The sequence below is a fragment of the Notamacropus eugenii genome, chromosome 7, assembly GCF_028372415.1.
Source record: "Notamacropus eugenii isolate mMacEug1 chromosome 7, mMacEug1.pri_v2, whole genome shotgun sequence".
NCBI lineage: Eukaryota > Metazoa > Chordata > Mammalia > Diprotodontia > Macropodidae > Notamacropus > Notamacropus eugenii.
This window is the reverse complement of record NC_092878.1, coordinates 1665340-1678771: the sequence shown is the minus strand read 5'-3', so window position 1 is coordinate 1678771 and position 13432 is coordinate 1665340. Positions and strand designations below refer to the sequence as shown.

The following is a 13432-nucleotide window of genomic DNA, read 5'->3' as shown; positions in this document are numbered from 1 at the left end:
CCTATCATACATTTCTCACGTTTTGGCCACCTATAACTTTGATCCCTCAGAGAATATGACATTCCACGATACACAGTCCTATACCACCACTAGCAGAATATTATCCTCATGTGTTCATGGGTCTCACTGTCCTTAGCAAGCAAAAAAGTGGCATAAGAGTTGTTAAGTAGCTATGTGCTCTATCTAGTCTTGGCCCAAATCCACTGGACACCAGTTATGGAGCAGCAGAACTCTCCAATAATAGAGAGAGGAGCCCCACGGACAAGGAGATTGGGATCTGCATTTGAACCTTGGAGAAAGAGTTCAAAGAGGAGATCTCCTGGAGCTTGTCCTGATTGTCATTGGCAGGATTCTCAAAGAGGCAGGTACATTGAATTAGTATGGCATCAAAGATGGGCTCGTTGTTGATTTGGCAATCAAGACCCCACAGAAGGCTACTGTTGCTACTGCCACTCAGCCGCTGCTGCTTCCTTTGCCCCGGATACTGCTTCTGTTCTAGACTCAACAACTATTTCACTCACTGCTCCTGCTCAGCCATCCACCTCAGGCAGCATTGTTCCTGACTCTACTAGTGGGAACCAGAGGAGCAGTGGAGGTGGTCCAACCCCAGGGGCTAGGGATGGGCCTCCTAGCAGTCCTGCATTGGGAGATTCTAGGGCTGAGCAGCTTAGGCCTGGGTTCAGCTCATTACATGGAACCACAGTAGATGCAGAGGTAGCTGAAGTTCCACACTAAGATGCTCTCCCATATCATGGAGAACCTCGTTCTCTGAGACATGATGTCCAAGCCTGACCTGATGTGCCACATGATCATGGCCAACCAATAGATGCAACCCTGAGGGAGAGGAATCTGGAATTGAGCCACACGCTCAATAGCCCAGAATTAATGAGGTAGACCATGAAACTGATTTGAAAGCTTATCATGACGCAGGAGATAAGGATGTGCAGCCAGGACTGGATGCTGAGCAACCTAGAAAGCATCCCTGTGGGATGCTAAATCGTGAGCCACATGTACGTAGATATTCAGTAACCCATGTTCATTGCTGCTTGAAAACAGTTTGGCAACAATTCTTTCTTCTCATTGGTAGGGAACTTTGACAGTTTCTCCTCCCAACCTCTCCGGACCGAGAACAGGAGCCCTTCCCTCACTCCTGGAGCCCCTCAGCCCTCACCTTTCATACCCAGGGTCTGATGGGGAGGGTATTAGAGGCTCAGGTACCAGTCAGGTACACCCAACAGTCTCCAATCCCTTTGAGATCAATGTAGCTAGCCTGGGGTCAGGGACAGTTAATAGCTCTGAGATGTAAGACCTCCAGCAAATTTCAGAGAATCTCTGATTAATGCAAAACAGAATTTCTTGCCCATGCATATGAAGTGTGATGTAGACACTTACCCTGAACCCCAACTTTGCTGCTTAGATGATAATGAATGTCTCATTGTTTATGGGAAATCTCCAGTAGCAGGAGCAGTCTGGCTCCAAACTTCCTGTCTTTCTACAGCAGATACAGGAGACTCACCGTCACCTCTCCTCACTCACTCCTCACTCACCAGACTCACTGTCCATTCTCAGCAACCACAGGTCGTAAAGACCCTGCTTCAGATCCAACAGCTGCAGACAGAGGCTCCAGGACAAGTGCCCAACCTTGGCAATCCTAGGGAACCCTGGATCTCTCCTCATACAGGAGGTAATTCTCAGTATCCACAAAGGTCCCTGCTGACTGCATAATCCCCAAGCATGTTGATACTCTGCCTCTTCCCCTCCCATCTACCTGCCCACACCTGTGCAGATACAAACAATGGAGAATGCTCTATGTGCTAAACACCAAATTGGGTTTGCCCAAGTGTGAAGCGACCAGTGCCTTTGGCCTTCCTCTGGGAACTGAGGTTTGTCCCAGAACAGGGTTAAGATTTCTTCTCTATCCCTCAGGAATGTTGTAGAAAGGAAAATCTTATGTTCTGGTTTGAGAACCATCTCCCCCAAAGAGAAATAGGGTTTTTGCTAGCCTGGGCATGGGATAGGAGTAGCTGGTAGGCAGAAGTCTTGATGTCAAATAAGGATGGGAATACCCCTTTGAAATGAGGCAAGGGCATCACTCAACCATCCCCACCCCCCTCACATATATATAATCACCACAATGCCAAGTACTAGTATACACCAATGCACAGAGGGGAGGGATGTGGAACAGCTCTGGAAAAGATAAAGCTGGGGCTGAGTTAAGAAGAACTTCCAATGATAGAATAAGGATGTTGTATCTTAGAAGACAGATAAATGGTCTTTTGTGAGGTGAGGGGCAGTGTATGAAAGGGGAGGTGGAGTCAGGGAAGCTTTCTTCCATAGATTTAGAGATAGACAGCACCACTCAAAGTCATCTAAGTGAACCCACTAATTTTACAGATGAGAAAACTGAGACTCAGGGAGATTAAGTGGAAAAGACTCTTGGCAGTGAAATTGTTTCTTGTTTCTTAGCATTAGATTTTGGTCACAAGTTAATAAGTGACTAGTCCCCTCTTTCCAAATGTTGTGCTCTGCAGTGTTGAGAAAAACCCTTAAGTGAGATGATTCTGAGTCATCAAAAACTGTAGCAATTCCAAAACACACAAAAGCCCAGAGTTTCCTCTGGAGACTCTTAAGGACAAAAAGAGGTTCTGAAGCAGATCCAAACAGGGGTGAAACAAAAGATTCCGAATTGGAAAGATGATTGTGGCTCATGTTCATCTAGCCCTTTCACTTCTTGTAAAACACCTCCACACAGTCACCCTGTGAAGTTAGTTGTGCGAGTATTATTATACCCACTTCACAGATGAAGAAATTGAGGTTTGGAGAGATTTCATTGGTTTGCCCACAGACACTGGACTAATCAGTGCCTTTGGGGACTCAAACTAAGGCCCCATTTCTTCAGGTCCAGAGCTCTTTCTGACATCCTGCCTCTGGACAGGAGCCAGAAGATCTGAGTTCTAGGACCTTTTTAAAAAATTCTTTCTTTTTACCAACCAACTACTTGATCTTGGGATGGTCATATCACTTCCCTGGATCTCCACAATTTCCTGGCAGATGGGAGAGTTGGATTTAAAGGCTGAACATCTTCCACTCTATGTCTGTCTAAGCTAGTGGCTTGTGAACATGACCTTTTCCCAGGCCAAAGTGAGAAAACAACGGTAATAATCAAAACCTAATGCTGAGAAACAAGAAACAACTTTACTGCCAAGAGTCTTTTCTACCCTTTTGTAACAGAGAATGGCAGCGGCTCAGAACCAAAGATGTGAGTCTCATAGCAACCAGAAAGAAAGAATCTATATTTCTCCCATTAGCCAGGCACAGTTTTCAAAGAACCCAAGGGGGCTTGGAATTCATCCCAAGGAAGACTAAGCCCAAAAGAAAACTTTGCACTATAGAGAAAAGCATTTTCTGTTTAATTTTTTAATTTCCCAATTGCTGAGGAACTAACAGGAATGAAGCATTGCTTCAAATTCTGAGAGTGATATCTGAAAGAATCATTTGGGTCCATTTTTCCTTATGCTTATGGATGAAAACACATTTAAGTTTCCACCTTTCTGGGTGAGGAAGGGGAAAAATAGAATCTTAAAGTCAGAAGAGAGCAGAGGGATTATTTAGCACAGGAAATCTTAAGTTTTTCGTGTCATGGTTCCCTTTGGCAATCTGATGGAGCCTATGGACTCCAACTTGGAATCATATTCTAAATGCATAAAATAAAACACATAGGATTGCAAAGGAAAATAATGATATTGAAATTTAGTTGTGAATGTGTGTGTATACCAGTAAGTTCACACACTTCAGGGTAAGAACCCTTCACCTATATCAGCTTCCCATCCAATAGGGAAAGCATCTCTGTTGAATCCCTGGCAACTGATTGAAGTCCTTGCCCACCTGCAGGGGCAGGAAACTCACTACCAGGAGCCATTCTGCTGTTGGACAGCTCTGGATACTGAATATTGATGCAGCTGTCAATAAAAAATACATGGGGCACCTATGATTGACTAAGGACTGTAAGCTATATGAAAAGAAATGAGAAATTGTCCCTCCCTACAAAGAATATATAATCTTTGTCCTCCTTCTTTCCTTACTTGGGAAATTCTTTGTTGGAATTCTCATGATCCTTGAAAAATGCTGAATGACACTTGGGCACTTGGAGATACCCAGACTCTAGGCATAAAGTTTTTGAATTTCTAGAACCTAGCACAATGTTCTTTAATTGGTAAGCACTTAATAAATGCTTGTTGATTGATTGATAGTCTGAGGATTTGATAGCACGGTCTGTTGCTCTTGGCTTATCAAGGGCGGCTGCAGGCACTGTCATACTCATATCTGGGACCTTTGTTTCCTGAGTTAGCAGAGTGGAAGGGAAGAAATCCTTGTTCACATCTGGATTGTTAATCATTAAAACACTTACCATTACAGTTTCATGACTTAGGGAAAGTCACTTTACCTATACCTCAGTTTCCCCACTTGTAAAATGAGAAGTTTTGACTCAATAGCCTCTCAGAACCCTTCTAGTTCTCAGTCTATGATCTTATAAATGGCAAAGCCATCAGCATCTGGTAGGTCAGAGAGTGACAATCAATTCCCCTTTCATCCAGAGGCTTAGATCCACACACCCCTTTAGCCAAGTTTTCTGACCTGCAACAGCTGAATGAGATATGAGCCATGGTTGTATGGTCCTCCTCGCTTTCCCATTTTCAAAGACTCACCCTATTCTACTTCCACTCTATGAGGGCTTTGCTACTTTCTAGAGGGGGAGGGAGAAGAGACATTTTCCTTTCTTCAGACATAGCTAGCATTCCTCTCTGTGTGTATGTTTCTCCTCTCACTCCGCCCTCTGTTTAAATGTGCTTAATGCTAGATATTTTAGTTTGCTCTCATTTTGTCATTACATTAGTCTTTTTATATGTTTTTGTTGTTTTAGCCTCTGATTCTCCTGTTTTTTTTGGCAGAGGCACTTTGCTGCTAGCTGTCTTTTTTTCCCCCTCACAGTTTTTTGTCATTTAACTCAGCTCCCACTTTGTATTTGATTTTTAGGGGGTCACAACCCCCTTCCCCCTCTCCCGAGCCATTTTTGGCTGCTTTAATCACACATTTGCCCTTAGCATTTAAGCAAAATGCAAAATAACCTTCAAGTGAGATGATTCTTAGTCACTGAATACTGTGTTAGTTTCAGAACAATAGGAAACCGAAAGGTGGGAGGCTTATTTCTGCTAGCAAATGAATAGTCTTTCTTTCTTCTTTTTTAACCAGTGATGACTCATATTGTCTTAGTCAAGAGTGCCCAGTGTTGGCTGACTCTAGTACAACCAGACAGCAGTTTTCTGTTGGCATCTGGGTAGAGCAGCCACTTACGCATGGTCAATAGGTCTCAAACTTGAGTGTTCAGGGACAGGTGCGAAGTCATCAAGTTGAGAGATTGAGGAGGAAAGGACAGATCGCTTGATTTAGTATGAGTTTCATTTCCTATAAGGATTTATCATAAGGTATGTTTATTATAGGGTTTTTCTTTCTCTTTTTTTTCAATGGCAGGAGAGTAGAAGGGAAAGAAAATAACTTTTGGTTAGGGGAAAAAAAATTAAAGCCTAAAACTTCCCATAAAATAAAAGGATTGGACTAAGTGATCTCTGAGATCCCTTCCAGTTCTAAATCCTCTCCAACTGTCTAAATCTTACCAACCTTTCAAGGCTCAGATTAGGTCACCTTAATGAAATCTTCTTAACCCAAAGTTCTTCTGATCTCATAGCAGTAATAGCCTGTACCATTCCTTTGGCATATAGTCAAATCCTGCCTTGAATCTCACTTAGCTTATTACCTTTTCATTACTTCAAAGATAGGAGATAGAGCCAAGATGGCAGAATGATAGGAAGCAATTCAGTAATCTTTTCTCCCCTGCATACACTATTTCTAACTAATCTCCAATTGTACCAGACTGAATCCAGAAGGAGAAATCCAGAAAAAGTCATGGTCCAAGCCAGCTCTGCATAAGGAGACAGATAGGGATGTCTCTGGGCACTGGAGACAGATAGGGTTGGCAACCCAACGTGTGCAATACACTCTAGCATCCAGGGAGAGGTTGTGCACCAGAGCAAGAGGAAATCTTAGACCCACAATGGCCCCTCCTACCCACACCAGGCACTACTTTGCGTGACAGATGCCAACTGGGAGCTATATTTCATATTACCTAGTCCTGGGTGACAGATCCAGGGCTGAGTGAGAAGGGGACCTGTGGGGCAATGATCATCTCCAGTCAGGAGGTCCTGGGTGGTGTTAAGGAGAAAGGAGGCAGTCCAGAAGCCAGCAGCAATAGCTGCAGTAGCAGTGGTATAATTAGGACCTTGGGTACAAAATAAGGTCTTACTTTCAGTGTCTAGTCCAGCGTGCAAAGGAATGACCAGACCAGAAGTCTACTCCTACTCTGACCCAAACTCAGGTCAAGAAGTTGTGGAACTCAACCCAGGGTGAAAGCAATTAGACTTTGCTGTGAATTGGACCACTTTAGGAGTACTGAAGGCTTGTCCCCAGACTATGTCTGAGATCCTGGAATAACATGGCACTCAATGCCCCAAGAAATCAGTAACAAGACCAGCACAGACATTTTCTTCAAAAGTGATGCAGAACCCAGAAAATAAAAAAGATAACCCTACCATAATGAGTTCTTTTGGTAACAGGAATGCTCAAGACACAAGTTCAGAAGAGGATGACTCCAAAACATTTACAAGCATTGACTCAGAGAAAAACAGCTTGAGCACAAACTCAGCTGAAATTCCTGGAAGAAATGAAGGAAAAGTTTTATAAAACAGTCATGAATGTTTTTGCAAATGGAATGAGAGCATTTGAGGAAGAAAATTAGAAAAGAAATGAGAAGAATAAAGAATTGGAGAAGGAATTAACAACTTGGCACAAGAGGTACAAATCTTGCCCAAGTAACAAACTCTCTGAAAATTTGAATGGACCAAATACAAGCCAACAGCTTCATGAGTCAACAAGAAATATCAAAAAGTCAAAAGGCTAAAAAAGTAGAAGAAAATTTAAGGTATCCCAGAGCAAAAACAGCTGACCTGGAAAACAGACTGAGGAGAAAAAAAATTAAGAATTATTGGACTACCTGAAAGCCATGAACAAAAAAATAGCCTAGATCATATTTCAAGATATCCTGCTCAGATCTAAAACCAGAGGATAAAGTAGAAATAGAAATAATCCACTAGTCACCTCCTAAAACAAGTCCCCAAATTAAAACTCCCAGGAACCTCATAAACAAAATCCAGAGATTTTGGGTGAAAGAAAAAGTGCTACAAACAACCAGAAAGAAAGAATCCAAGTACTGAGGAACCACAGTCAAGATCATTCATGACTCAGCAGCCACCATTGTAAAGGAGCAGAGAACTTGGAATTTGGCTTTCCAAAAGAAAGATCATATGGGCTTATAATCAAGAAAGCTCACCAGCAAACCTGAGCATAATGCTATGAGGAGAAAAATCAGTTAATGAAATAGGGGACTTTCAAACATTCCTGATTGAAAAAAAAACATGACTGCAGAGAAACTTTGAAGTAGAAACACAGGAATAAAGAGAAATATAAAAAGATAAACATGAATAAACAAATTATAAAGGACTAAACAATGATAAATTGCTTACATTCAATATAGGGAGATGATACATGTGTCCCTTCTGATCTCTATCATCATTAGGGTTCATACATGAAGTCCAATTAGACAAGGCCTGGCAGTGATGGGGTTAAGTCTTGATGATCTTAAGAAAAGAATACAAAAAGAGAGGAAGAAGAATACACTGGGGAAGGGAAGGAAAAGAAAGTTTGGGGGAAATTATCTCACATAATGAAAGTACAAAAGTAGACATCTATATGAAAAAAGGAGGAGGAAGTGGAGGGTAGCCACTGACTTGATCTCACTCAGAACTGATTAAAAAAAGGTTGAATACACACATATACACACAGTTGGGTACAGAAATATATTTCGTTTAACAATGAATAGAGAGAGGGTAGATTGAGGGAAGGATTAATCCTAAGCAAAACACATTCTAAAGATGCATAAAAATATTTATGGCTCTTTTTGAGGTGGCAAAGGTTGGGAATCTGAGGCATTTACCATAAATTGAGGAACCAATGGATGCATTATACTATATAAATATAATGGAATGCTATTGTGCTGAACTCTTTTTTTAATGTTTATTTATTTATTTTTAGATTTCAACATTCATTTCCACAAAATTTTGAGTTCCAATTTTTCTCCCCCATCTCTCCCCTCCCCCCACCCTATAACACCTTGCATTTTGATTGCCCTTTCCCTCAATGTGCTCTACCTTCTAGCACACCACACCCTTCCCTTATCTCCATCTCCTCTCTTTTCTTGTAGGGCAAGATAGACTTCTATACCCCATTACCTGTATTTCTTATTTCCCAGTTATATGCAATAACAATTCTCAGCATTTGTTTCTAATACTTTGAATTCCAACTTCTCTCCCTTCCTCCCCCCCCCCCCCCCCCCCAGTCATGCCCACTGAGAAGGCAAGAAATTCAGTGCAGGCTATATACGTGTTATTTTGCAAAAGACTTCCATAATAGTCATGTTGTGTAAGACTAACTATATTTCCCTTCATCTTACCCTGTCCTCCATTTATTCTATTCTCTCATTTGACCTTGTCCCTTCCCAAAAATATTTACTTCCAATTACTCCTTTCTCTCATTTTCCCTCCCTTCTAGCATTCCTCCCATATCCCACTTGTCCCCTTCTCCCTTACTTTCCTGTAGAGTAAGATAGATTTTCATACCAAATTGAGTAAGCCAAATGTGAAGAGAGTAAGCTTCACTTTTCCCCTCTCACCTCCTCCCTTTTCTCCTCCATTGAAGCTTTTTCTTATCTCTTTTATGAGTGATAATTTACTCCATTCCATTTCTCCCTTTCTCCTCTCAATATATTCTTCTCTCAGCCCTTAATTTTATTTTTTATACATATCATCCCTACTGATTCAACTCAACTTGTGCTATCTGTCTATGTGTGTGTGTGTGTGTGTGTGTGTGTGTGTGTGTGTGTGTGTGTGTGTGTGTGTAATCCCTCCACTTACCCCAATTCTGAGAAAAGTCTCAAGAGTTGCAAATATTATCTTTCCATGTAGGAATGTAAACAGTTCAGCTTTAGAAAGTTCTTTATGATTTTTCTTTCCTGTTTACTTTTTCATGCTTCTCTTGATTCTTGTGTTTAAAAGTAAAATTTTCTCTTCAGTTCTGGTCCTTTCATCAAGAATGCTTGAAAGTCCTCTACTTCATTGAATTACCATTTTTCTCCTGAAATATTGTACTCAGTTTTGCTGGGTAGGTGACCCTTTGACTTCTGGAATATCCTATTCCAAGCCCTTTGATCCCTTAACGTAGAAGCCACCAGATCCTGTGTTATCTTGATTGTATTTCCACAATACTCAAATTCTTTCTTTCTAGCTGCTTGAAATATTTTCTCCTTGACCTGGGAACTCTGAAATTTGGCCACAATGTTCCTAGGAGTTTCTTTTTTTGGATCTCTTTCAGGAGGTGATTGGTGGATTCTTTCAATATTTTTTTTGCCCTCTGGTTCTAGAATATCAGGTCAGTTTTCCTGGATAATTTCATGAAAGATGATGTGTAGGCTCTTTTTTTATCATGGTTTTCAGGTAGTCCCATAATTTTTAAATTATCTATCCTGGATCTATTTTCCAGGTCAGTTGTTTTTCCAGTGAGATATTTTACATTATCTTCTATTTTTTCATTCTTTTGTGTTTCTTTTGTAATTTCTTGGTTTCTCAAAAAGTCATTAGCTTCCATCTGCTCCACTCTCATTTTTAAAGAAGTATTTTCTTCAGTGAGCTTTTGAACCTCCTTTTGCATTTGACTAATTCTGCTTTTTGAAGTCTTCTCCTCCTCATCAACTTTTTGGACCTCTTTCCAATGGAGTTAGCATCTTTTTAGAGGTGTCATTTTCTTCATCATTTTTTTGGGTCTCCTTTAGCGAGCTGTTGACTCACTTTTCAAGGTCTTCCTTGGTCTGAGACCATTGCATATTTATTTTGGAGGTACTGGATGCAGAAATATTGACTTCCTCGGACAGTATGCATTGTTCTTCCTCATCTGAAAGGATGGAAAGAAATACCTGTTCACCAAGAAAGTAACCTTCTATAGTCTTATTTTTTTCTCCTTTTTTGGGCATTTTCCCAGCCAGTTACTTGACTTCTGAATTCTTTGTCAAGAGGAAGGTTCTAGTGCTCCTCCTTCCCCCAGGACCATGCTCAGGGCTGAGACTCAGATCAGCTGCTCAATTCCCCCAGGGGCTTTAGGCAGGGTGCTTTACAAATGGACCACCACCACTGCTACTGCTGCCACCACCTGGGGCTAGTGCTAGGGGAGGACCCTGCTCCCCTCTTGCCCAGTTGGGAAAGCCCTCTCACTGACCTTTGAAGCTTTCTTTGGCGCTTGTGGGTTGAGGGATCTGAGACCCTCCACTACTGCTGAGGATTCAGCCCTGAGGCTTGTTCCAGTCCTATTCCTCCTGGTGCCACTCAGCCAGGACTGGGCTTCACTCCACTCTGTGTCCTGTGTGAGAGACCTTTCCTGTCAGCCCTCCAGGTTACCTTTGACTGGAAATCTCTTTCACTCTGTCATTTTGTGACTTCTGCTGCTCTAGAATTTGTTGAGTCATTTTTTACAGGTATTTTATGAGTTATTGGGGAAGAGCTAGAGTATATGCATCTTTCTACTCCACCATCTTGGCTCTGCCCCTTCCTCCCCCCCATGCTGAACTCTTATTAGTGTATTGAGCAAGCAGAATTCCTGAGAACTAATGATGAAACATGGTATCCACCCCTTCTGATAGAGAGATTCAGGACTTAGAATGAAGAGAGAGATAAATATTTTTTTTAGGACATAACCAATATGGAAATTTGTTCTGACTACCTATACATATGTGTAATGAGTTTTATTCTTCTTCTGTTCTCAATGGAGGTAGTAGAGGGCAGGGTTGGGGTGGGAAAATGGGAAAGCAGGTCTTGGCAGATTAAAACAAATCATACTTTTTTTTTAAATGGCAGGTTAAGGAATTAAAATGTATATGACTGTAATGGATAGGTAGTAGATAAGTTTCACTTAACTGTTAACATGTCTGTCATATTCAAAGGAATAAGAGGGTCAATTGGTACCATTAAAAAAAAACACTTCAAGGATAGCCTCACCTATATGGATACCATCATGACATAATAGATGGACTTTGTGACTGAACTTGTTTTTTCAGTATTTTGACAACTGTATTTCAATGTAATTAGTTTCCTTTATGACCCTATGCATTTTAGAACATTATTCTGAGAAGGGTTCAATAGGATTCATCAGGCTACCAAAGGGATCCCAGACACATATAAAAAAAGGTTAAGAATTTCTGTTCTAATGCTACTAAAACACTACCATTTGCACAATAAGTGCTTAATAATTTTTTTGATTATATGGTTTCAGTGAGAAGGTTGACCCAAGTCTTGCTTTGTTTACTTGCATTGCAGAGACTATTTTCTAATATCATTTCCCTTGGGATTTAAGGTTCTTTGAACTATATGCATAGAGACCCAAATCAGTAACACCTGGACCAAATACTGACTTATCATTGAGTCAATAACATGGTGAGACCCAGTTCCCTCCCTCGTATGTGAATGGAATGTGGCTTCAGAGTTATTACTTGGGATGAGATGGACCAATAACTTGGATGACAAGGGGACCAGTCAGTTATGGGGAGCTTAGTTGTCTCAGAAACTTCCCACTTCTTCCAAGCAAACAGTTATATGACAATTTGGTTAAGATCCCAGGAAGGATCATGTAACTAAAAGAATATTAGATTAGGAATAGACAGAACTGGGTTCAAGTTTTATTTCAGCTTCTATGTGAACAGTGTGATGTAGTAGAAAGACACATGCACTAGGCTACAAGAGGCCCAATGTTGTCATTAGCTATCTGTGTAATTTGGGGTAAATTACTTCACCTAATGAGTTTTGGTTTCTTTGTCTATAAAATATATTAAATTAGATGACCTTGTAGTTCTAACATTTTATGTCTAAATTAGTCTCTCTAGGACTTAACTCTCCTCTTGATCAGGGGCTCTTAACCTGTAGTCTACAGACTCTTCAGGGGTCCTCTGTGTATGTACACTAGAGCCATCTCAAACTGACTCAGGAGAGCTGATTGTAAAATTTTCAGTATTAGCGTTTACACCTTGAAAATTGGAAAATGATATAAATCAGGGATTGATTTATCATTTTGTTGATGTCTAGACTTAAGAAAGTGATGGGGGAAATGTTAATAATGCAGATTAAACTTAAAAGTATGTTGCAGGTACATTTTTTTTCAGAGAGTTAATTGTTAAACATTTCCCAATACACCAATACACCTTGATTAAATTTCAGAGGGACCCTGAACTTAGATGAGAAAAAAAAATCTTGATTTTCACTAATCTCTAACTGAAATTTAGTATTTCTTTCGATTATGAATTTAGGCAACAAACATTATTCTGAGAAAGGCTCTGTAGTTCTGCCAAAGGAAACCATGGACGCCTAAGAAGTTCAGAACACTTAGACTAGATGAGCTCTAAAGTCCATTCCAGTTCTGAGATTTTGTAGTTTCTTTTCCTCTGTGATAAAATCTTGGCTTTGGACTGCTAAATACTCAACAAGTCAAAAGTCAGGATGCTTACATCTTATCCCATAGAGTAAAATTTATATATATATAGATGTACATACGTATGTATGTATGTATGTATGTATGTATGTATGTATGTATGTATGTGTGTATGTATGTATGTATTTGCTAGGGTTCAAGAAGGGAGGAATGGTGTGTTGGATTGGTTAATACTTTGACAGGAATGGGCAAAAGGACTTTGGGTAGCTTAAAAGAATGCTAGGACGGTTGTCAAAAGTTCCCAAGTTTGCACATCCTCACCCTGTCCTAAAGGTGGTTGTTCATAACAACAGTTTGGAGTCTGAAGAGCCCTTAATGCAAATCTGGAAAAACCTCTTCCATCAGCAGCCATTTTAAACTTTCCACAATCTGTCAGAGAACAACAAAGCACTTCTCTTATATGCAGCCTCATTTGGAGTGGGTTTAGGTGCCAGTGACTTTCTTCCTGACCAGGTGATGATTTCATTAGCTTCTCTGCAGGTCCTGCTCATTTCATTCTCCATCAGTCTTCCAAATTTTTTGTTTTTATAAATACTGATGTGATCATCTGAATTGATCTCCTGGCTCTGCACACTTCATTCTGCATCAGGTCATAAACGTCTTTCCATATCTCTTTGAAATCATTTATTTCCTCATTTCTTATAGCACAATAGTGTTCCATTACATTCATATACCATAATTTGTTCAGCAGTTCTCCAAATGATGGTTATCTCCTTAGTTTCCAGGTCAGTTGTTTTGG

At 40.5% G+C, this 13432-nt stretch overlaps 1 pseudogene; it reads left to right on the top strand.

The window, feature by feature from the left end:
• The first annotated feature begins 619 nt into the window (after window positions 1–619).
• LOC140513965 (ubiquilin-4-like) lies at window positions 620–1725 on the top strand (annotated as a pseudogene).
• The last annotated feature ends 11707 nt before the right edge of the window (window positions 1726–13432 follow it).